This window comes from Ptiloglossa arizonensis, unplaced genomic scaffold (genome assembly GCF_051014685.1).
Source record: "Ptiloglossa arizonensis isolate GNS036 unplaced genomic scaffold, iyPtiAriz1_principal scaffold0190, whole genome shotgun sequence".
Taxonomy (NCBI): Eukaryota; Metazoa; Arthropoda; class Insecta; order Hymenoptera; family Colletidae; genus Ptiloglossa; species Ptiloglossa arizonensis.
The window spans coordinates 112,501-121,799 of NW_027478560.1; the positions used below are offsets into that span (position 1 = coordinate 112,501).

The 9,299-nt window shown below is 46.5% G+C and overlaps 1 pseudogene; it reads left to right on the top strand.

The window, feature by feature from the left end:
• Positions 1-875, top strand: part of LOC143154549 (large subunit ribosomal RNA) — a 2,859-nt pseudogene extending 1,984 nt beyond the window's left edge.
• Positions 876-9,299: the final 8,424 nt, after the last annotated feature.

Genomic DNA, 9,299 nt, shown 5'->3' on the forward strand with positions numbered 1-9,299 from the left:
CCATTGGGCGAAAGGGAATCCGGTTTCTATTCCGGAACCCGGCTGCGGAACCGCTTACCATTCGGGCCCTCGTAAGAGTGTTCGTCGGGGTAACCCAAAATGACCTGGAGACGCCGTCGGGAGATCCGGGAAGAGTTTTCTTTTCTGTATAAGCGTTCGAGTTCCCTGGAAACCTCTAGCAGGGAGATAGGGTTTGGAACGCGAAGAGCACCGCAGTTGCGGCGGTGTCCGGATCTTCCCCTCGGACCTTGAAAATCCAGGAGAGGGCCACGTGGAGGTGTCGCGCCGGTTCGTACCCATATCCGCAGCAGGTCTCCAAGGTAAAGAGCCTCTAGTCGATAGATTAATGTAGGTAAGGGAAGTCGGCAAATTGGATCCGTAACTTCGGAATAAGGATTGGCTCTGAGGAGCGGGGCGTGTCGGGCTTGGTCGAGAAGTGAGTCTGGCTGACGTGCCGGGCCTGGGCGAGGTGAACGGTATCATTACTGTTACCGGGATCCGATCTCGGTCCCGTGCCTTGGCCTCTCACGGATCTTCCTTGCTGCGGAGCTTCTGTGGCGTTTGACGTCGCGGTCGTTTCTTCGGCCGTCATTCAACACTCAGCTCAGAACTGGCACGGACTAGGGGAATCCGACTGTCTAATTAAAACAAAGCATTGCGATGGCCCCCAAGAGTGTTGACGCAATGTGATTTCTGCCCAGTGCTCTGAATGTCAACGTGAAGAAATTCAAAAAAGCGCGGGTAAACGGCGGGAGTAACTATGACTCTCTTAAGGTAGCCAAATGCCTCGTCATCTAATTAGTGACGCGCATGAATGGATTAACGAGATTCCCTCTGTCCCTATCTACGGACTTCACTTGTTTTGGTCGAACTGTACGGACGTATTGTGCATCGCTCTCAAGCAAGTTGTGGTATTTACGTGTACAGAGTGCGAGAAAATTAACGTGTGGGTGTGTTTCGTGTAGTGTGGTGAAAGTGGATTGGATTGTAAAAGCTTGATATAGTGAAAAATACTGCATAACGTGGAAAATAACGTGGAAAAATTGTCGGAAAAAGTGCACGTGGCAACGCGTGGATTTCGCCGCGTCTCATTGGCTGGCGTCAACGGCATTGCGGTACGCTGATTGGTCGGCGCGGACGGCTGATCCCAAGCGCCCCATTGGCCGGCGACAGGGGCATAGCGGCGCCCTGATTGGTCGACGCGGGCAACCAATCCCCGCGCTAGTTGGTGACGTACGCGGCGCAGAGCCGCACCTGATTGGCTGCCGAGGAGAAATGAGTAACCGCGAGATGGATGGCGTTGTTGTTGTCGATGATGTTTTTCCCGTCACAAGTTCGCGAAAAAGAAAAGAAGAAATAACGAGCGCTTCTGATTCGGATTGCATAAAAGCAGTGAGCAGAAGAAGGAGAAAAATAGGGAGTGTTAGCCCTGAAAAAGAAAAAGAAAAGGTGACGCGACAAAATGAAGAAAGTAAATTTCCATCGCCAGCAGAGGTTATATTATATTTTTGCAGAAACTTAAATGGTAGTGCCACTGCTGAAGACTTAAAATATATAAAAAAGAAGGTGAAAGTGTGCCAGAGGTTCATCAGCGACCTGCAGAAGGAAAACGAGGAGCTGAAGAGGAGGCTGGAGGAGAACGAGGATCTGGGGAGCCAGATGAAGAAGCTGTCTGAGACCATCACCGGGGCGGTGGGACAAATAGCAGGGCGACAGGAGCGACGACAAGATCGAGAAAGTGTACAGAAGTGTGAAAATATGTGCGTGCCTGTTAGCTATGCGGGCATAGTTAAGAAAAACAGTGTCGGTGGAAAAATGAATGTGGGAGAAAGTTTACGTGTGAGTACGAATGAGCGTGCAAATGTTAAAACGTATGCGGTCATTGTAAAATCGAAGAATGAGAATGAGAACACAACGAGCGAGAAAATAAGGGAAAAAGTGATAAAAGAAATGAGCGAGTTTGTGAATGTAAGAGTGAAAGCGGTACGCAAGATTAGGAACAATGGAGTGGTGATCGAGACGGTAAGCGAGCAAGAGCGAAACGCCATAAAGGAATGCGAGAAGCTGGACGAGCTGGGCCTCAAAGCCAACCTGCCGGGTATGATTAGCCCTAAGGTTATTATGTATGATGTGCCGAATGAGATGAAGAATGAGACCATCCTGGAGGAAATGTACGAGAAAAATTTAAAAGAGCGTATGACACTGGATGAATTTAACAAAAGAGTGAGAATAATAAATAGATCTAGTAAGAAAGGAGCGAATGAAGGAAATGTAATAATGGAAACGAGTGCGATAGTGAAAGAGATGCTGACACGTGCCGGAAGAGTTTATATAAAATGGCACGCATTTAAAGTGCGTGAGTTTGAATGCGTACTAAGGTGCTTTGGGTGTCTGGGCTTCGGTCACATGATGCGTGACTGTAAGAGTAAAGTAAGGGTATGTAGGAAATGTGGAGAAAGTGGACATGAAGCGAAAGACTGTACAGCAACGAAAGAAACGTGTAAAAATTGTAGGGAAAGAGGTATGAATGATGGACATTCAGTAATGTCGAATGAGTGCCCGCAACATGTGCGAATGATTGAAAGAATGAGAGAACGAATACGCTATGACTAAGGACTGTTTACGTATGATACAGCTGAATTGTCAGAGAGCAAATGTTGTTATGTGCGATTTAGGCATGATTTTGTGCGAAGAAAATGTGAGTATAGCGCTTCTCCAGGAGCCCTATGTCGCGTATGGGAATGTTAGAGGGTTGCCAACTCATATGAGTGTATACAAGTGTGATGGAATAATCAAGGCAGCGATTGTAGTAAACGATGCGAATGTGCAATCAATGTTGGCGAGTGAATATACAAATGAGTATGGTGTGTGTGTATGGATAAAAGGTACGTTTGGTGAAATGTATGTGGTGTCCATGTACTGTCAGTATGGGTCAGACATTGAACCGTACTTGCAGTATCTGGAGGCTATAATACGGTATGCAAAAGGTGTGCCGGTGATTGTTGGAATGGATGCGAACGCGGTGAGTACGCTATGGCACAGCAAATTTCAAATGAGGGGGCGTGAGAGTGAGAAGCGTGGTGAAGTATTAGAAAACTTCATAATACAAAGTAGGATGACTGTGCTGAATGAGCCAAGCGAATGGTATACTTTTAGTGGTGCGAATGGACAGAGTGATATAGATGTAACTCTAGGGTACTGTCTAGATGGTAGGTATGAGTACAAATGGGAAGTGAGGAACAAATGGGGTGTGAGTGATCATAATATAATATTGTTACGCATAAATTATGGAATGATGAGTATGAATGAGTCTCCACCTGTAAGAACGAGATGGTCTGCCAAAAATGTAGATTGGGACGAGTACATGAGAGTAGTACGTATGCAGGCTGAAGAAGTAGGAATGGAAAAATTTGCAAGGCTGAGTATAGATGAGAAGGTGAGTGAAATCACTGACTGGGTTGCTAAGACGAATGATTTAACTATGAAAAGGGTTCAATACAAGCATGGAAGAAGTGTAAAGTGGTGGACGCAGGAATTGGAGAAGGCTAGGAAGCGAGTACGAAGAGCAAGAAGGAAATACCAAAGAGCGAGGAGTACTCAGGGTGCGTGCGCAGAGCAGAAAATGACACTAAAAAGATGCATGAATGAATATAAGTGGATGATTAAGGACACGAAAGAAAGAAACTGGAGAGAGTTCGTTAGAGTGAGAGGAAATGCTGATCCGTGGGGAGAGGTGTACAAAGTGTGCATGAGAAAGCGGAGGTATGATGATCTGTGTGGGCTGATAGATGGAGAAAGTTTGACGCGAACGTGGAAAGAGAGTGCAAGTGTACTACTGAAAGAATTTTTCCCCCCTGATGCAGAAAATGGTGATGCAGAGAGAACGATGCAGTATGACGTAGTAAGGGCAAATGAGGTTAAACAAATTGAATGGGATGAAATAGATCGTGCGGTGCGTGCAAATAAATCGGGTAAAGCGCCTGGAATGGATGGTCTGACGGCTGATATGGTAAAGAACGTATGGCGGGTGATCCCAGAATGGATGAGAGAAACTTTTGATGAGTGCATGAAAGAGCAATATTTCCCAAATGAATGGAAAAAGGCCGATGTTATTATACACCTTAAATCTCCGGACAAAGTTCGGTCTGATCCACGGTCATACAGGCCGATAAGTCTGCTTCCGACTTTGGGAAAGGTGCTAGAACGAGTGATGGTAAGCAGGTTGGAGCGAAAAACAAATGGACGACTGAGGGAATGTCAGTTTGGTTTCCGTAAAGGTAAATCAACTGAAGATGCCTGGTATAAAGTACACAGAAGTGTGAATGACTCTGAGAGTAAGTATGTATTGGGTGTGTTTGTTGACTTTAAAGGAGCTTTCGACAACCTATCCTGGGGACGAATAGCGGAACGTTTACGTCAGTTTGAATGCGAAGAGCTTGGGTTATGGCTGAGCTACTTCAAGGATAGAAATGCGTGTATTGTAGGAAAGAATGAGACAGTGTGGAGAAAGGTTGAGAGGGGGTGCCCGCAGGGATCGGTTTGCGGTCCCGTAGTGTGGAACCTCATGATGGATGAACTTTTATCTGAATTAGAAAGATATGAATGTAAGATCATAGCGTATGCGGATGACTTGTTAATATTAATTGAGGGAGCAAGTAGAAGCACTATAGAAGCAAAGAGTGCAGAATGTATGGCGTATGTGATCAATTGGGGCAGAAGCGTTGGACTGGAAGTAAGTGAGAGGAAGACGGTGTGTATGTTGCTAAAGGGTTCCCTCTCGGGTAACAGAGAGCCATGCGTGCGTACAGAAGAAATGAGAGTGAGGTACGTGAAACAACTCAAGTACCTAGGTGTGTGTATGAGTGAGCGAATGCATTTCAAGCCGCATTTAATAGAGCTCAAGAGAAAAATAACAAATACAATAGGTTACCTGAGGAGGGTGCTCCGAAAAGAATGGGGATTAGGAAAGAAAGCGATGAAAGTAATATACAAAGGTATGATAGTGATGTGCATGATGTACGGAGCGAGTGCATGGGGTAGTATCATAAGGTATGAGTATGGTAAACGATTGCTGAATACATGTCAGAGAGTAGCGCTGTATGCGTGTCTAAATGTGTGCCGAACGGTCTCGACGGAAGCCATGCAAATCCTTATGGGCGTACTTCCGTGGGACCTGGAGTGTGAACGGAGATGTGCGGCATATAATGTAAGGATGGGTACGTGCGTGAATGAAAGTGACTTGATCACGAATCAAGATGTAAGATTACTGAGTAAAGATGACTGTATGAAGCAAATTGAAAATCGAGTGTATGAAAAATGGCAGAATAGATGGGACAGAAGCGAAAGAGGAAGAGTGACGTATGGTTATATAAAAAATGTGAGGTTTGCGGGTATGAGTGCTAAATTCGAGCCAGGGTTGTACATGTGCTACCTCCTAACTGGACATGGTAGCATGAATGGTTTTCTACACAAGCGTGAGTTGGTAGAGAGTGCCAGGTGTGAATGTGGTGCGGCGTGCGAAGACTGGATGCACATACTAACGGAGTGTGAACTGTACGAGGACTTGAGAAACCTGCAGGCGTTTGGTGTGAAAGTGAGTGAAAGTGGACAGACAGATGTGAGCGGTGTACTGAGTAGTATTGAGTGTTACGAGTGCGTGTGTAAATTCGCCGAGGAAGTCTTCAAAAGAAGAATGCGGGAGAGGCGGTAAGTACCCAGCGTCTCATTCTTTTTCTTCTTCTTCTTTCTTCTTCTTCTTCTTCTTCTCCTCCTCCTTCTTCTTTTATTTTCCCAACCCCCCCCCCCCCAACCTTCCTCTCCCAGCTACTCCTTTTTCCCTTTCCCCCCTTTCCAAGCACAAGAGGGAAGCCATGTTGACCGACATAGTCTGTGACTGGAATCCTTTGGTGAGTGACGCCACCATGCATCCGAGTTGGCCCACCTGTGCCGAGGGGTGCAAGACCCACAACGGGGAGCATAATAAGTGCGAAAACTCCACCAGTAGTTTAAACTGGTACCGCGGGGGTCTGGCGTAGCCCACAGAGGGGGAAAAATTCCCCACTGTTGCCGACCATGGGTTGGACTCGCGGGGGCAGTGGTATAGCCTATATCGCGGGCTAGAGGTAATACCTCGATGGGTGAGCTGCATTATCAGCTCGGGTACCGACCTGCAGAGCCGGTAGAGATTTAGAAAGGTCTCGCCTACACCAAAAGGGATGACTGGAGCTTGCACTCTGGCGTCAAATTGGTAGTCTATGTGGAGCAACTTCACGTAGACGCGCTGATTGATCGTATTTCAATCCCACGCCCATGGGGGCCGTGTTTGTTGAGCCCTCGCGGCAGGCACAGTCACGTAAAACACAACTAGACGAATGTCCCTATCTACGCCACCGACGCTGCGTAGCGCCCATTGCGCCGCGCCTCATTGGCTGACCGGGGGGCCCGAGCGGCGCCCTGATTGGTCGGTGCGGGGGACGGGCGTCTCCGCTATTGGTCGGTCAGGTGTACGCGACCTCAACCGACCAATGATGGATCACGACAGCGACGACAACAATATGGCCGCAAACAGATGCAACACTCGGAAACGGAAGGAGGAGAACAGGAACAATTCTGACTCCGAAAACTTCCACACCATCAGAAGACAAAAGAAGCACACAGTGTGCAGCTCCGACGAGGAGGGTGGAACAGCCACCAGAGTATATGCGTCACCCGCAGAGGAATTAGTAAACTTCTGCAAAGGTCTCAACGGTGAAGCAACCGCAAGGGACCTAAAATACATAAAAAGAAAGGCCACAGAATGTTCCAAGCTCTTCCAGAAAATGCAAGATGAAAATAATGCCCTGAAGGCGAAACTCGAAACAAAAGACAATATCGAGGACAAACTGAAGCAGTTGAATGACAGCATACGTGGAGCTGTTGAAAAAATCGCTGAACGCGACTGTCAGCCCGCAAAACCACCGGTTACGTACGCAGAGAAAGCGAAAATGCGGACAAATTTAGTCCAGCAACAGGCCGCAAGAGCTCCAAAACACGTACTAACGGTATTCCCACAGGAGAAGAGCAAAATAAAAAACAGCGACGAAACCAAGAAGACGATAATCGCAAATGTCGCACCAGCGAAGGACAAACTCAAAATAAGGAACATCAGGAAAATAAGCAATAATGGTGTACTTATTGAGACAGAAACAAAGGAGGATATGCAAAATCTTCTTAAGAGCGATAAACTAGGCAAAGCTGGACTGTCGGTTGGGCAACCTACAAAAAGGAATCCCAGAATGGCTATATATAACGTATCGAAGGAACTAACAGAGAAAGAAATACTAGCAGCCATCTGGATGCAAAATCTTGACAGCTTACCGAAATCCAAGTATGCGGAAGGATTCAAGCTGTTATTCAAAACAGGAAACAGAGCGAAGGAAACCGTAACCTGGATTGTGGAGGTCACACCCGAGGTACGGAACATATTGAAAAAGCAGTCGCGAGTATTCATAGGATGGAGCGCCTGCTACATCCAAGACTACATTGCGGTCAGCAGGTGCTACAAGTGCCAAGCATTCGGGCACATAGCCAAGTTTTGCAAGGCAACGCACGACACCTGCGGACACTGTGCGCAGGAAGGACACTCCTACAAATCGTGTCCAAAAACAACCCAGAAACCCTCGTGCATAGCCTGTAAACGGGCGAAACATCCACATGACCACTCATCGAGATCCCCAAATTGCGCCGCCTACAGGAACGCCATAGAGACGTACCTCTCAAAAATCGATTATGGCAAATAGAACCAATAGACATGGAGTTCCTGGAACTCTTAAAGTGCGACTGGCACAAATTAATGGCCAAAATTCAAGACCAGTCATCGACGAAATTAGGCAGACGGCTAACGACAAGAGTATAGACATCATCACCATACAAGAACCATACAACTATAGAAACAGCATCACGGGCTTAGGTCTAAACACCAAAATAATAACCGACACCAAACGATTCACAAACATTGCTACACGGGACACTGTAAAAGCAGCAATTGCAATCATAAATAGCGAATACACAGTGGTAAAAGCAGAACAACTCTGCAACACACATTGTGTCTGCGCCGAAATCACAGTAATGAACCTAAAGATATATGTTGTAAGCGCGTACTTCCAATTCTGTGACAGAATCGAACCATATCTCCGGCACCTGGACAAAATCCTCCAACACCTAAAAGGATGCAACGTAGTCCTCAGCATCGACGCAAACGCAAAATCTCCACTTTGGCACAGCGACTCAACAGATGAAAGAGGCGAGAGCCTCGAAAACTTCATAGCCCAACATAATCTATATATCATAAATGAACGATCCGACACATGCACTTTCGACAACAGCCGTGGCAAATCAAACATCGACATAACCCTGGCGAGCACATCGTGCTACAAGAGAATCAAAAACTGGAATGTACACTCAGGACTAACCACCAGTGACCATAACCTTATTACATTCACCATAGAAACATCAACACCAACGAACTGCCCAACAAGAGAAACCAGGTACAACATAAAAAGGGCAAACTGGCAGAAACTGAAATCAATTATCAGCCAGAAAATAAACGAGGCTTCACCCGAGGAGACTAATCCGGACAATAGCAACGTAGAAGAGCAAACAAAATTCATACAACAAACCTTAAAAACTGCGTGCGATACTGCAATACCAAAAAAGAAACAATTCCCCAAATCTGTTCCATGGTGGAACAGCGAACTTACAACACTGAAAACGGAAGTACGACGCGCGCGACGAGCATATCAGGATACAGTTCTCGAACACCGTCGGGAAACATTGAGGAAGGACTACAGGACACTCAGAAACAAATACATAGCCTGCATACGGAAAACAAAACTACAAAGCTGGAGAAAATTCGTAACTAAGGAGGGAAACGCAGATCCGTGGGGCATCATCTACAAACTGCAAACGCACAAGATACAACCGGAAAAAGCCTGTGAAACAGTAAAGTACCAGGGCGCCCAGACCTTGTCATGGGAAACGACGTCACACGCCCTGCTTCAAACACTAATCCCGGACGACGACCCGTCGGCAGAAACACAGTGGCATAGAGCCACCCGCAGAAATGTTGAAACACCTCCAGACACAGAGGACACACCGCCATTCGAAATAGCAGAAATCGAAAAGATAATTCACCTTCTTAAAAATAAGAAAGCCCCTGGATTGGACCTTTTAGAAGCTGAAATAATAAAGAAAGCATGGCCCTGTATAGGAACCAAAACCACAGTTCTCATGAACGAATGCCTAAACCAAGGCGTCTTTCC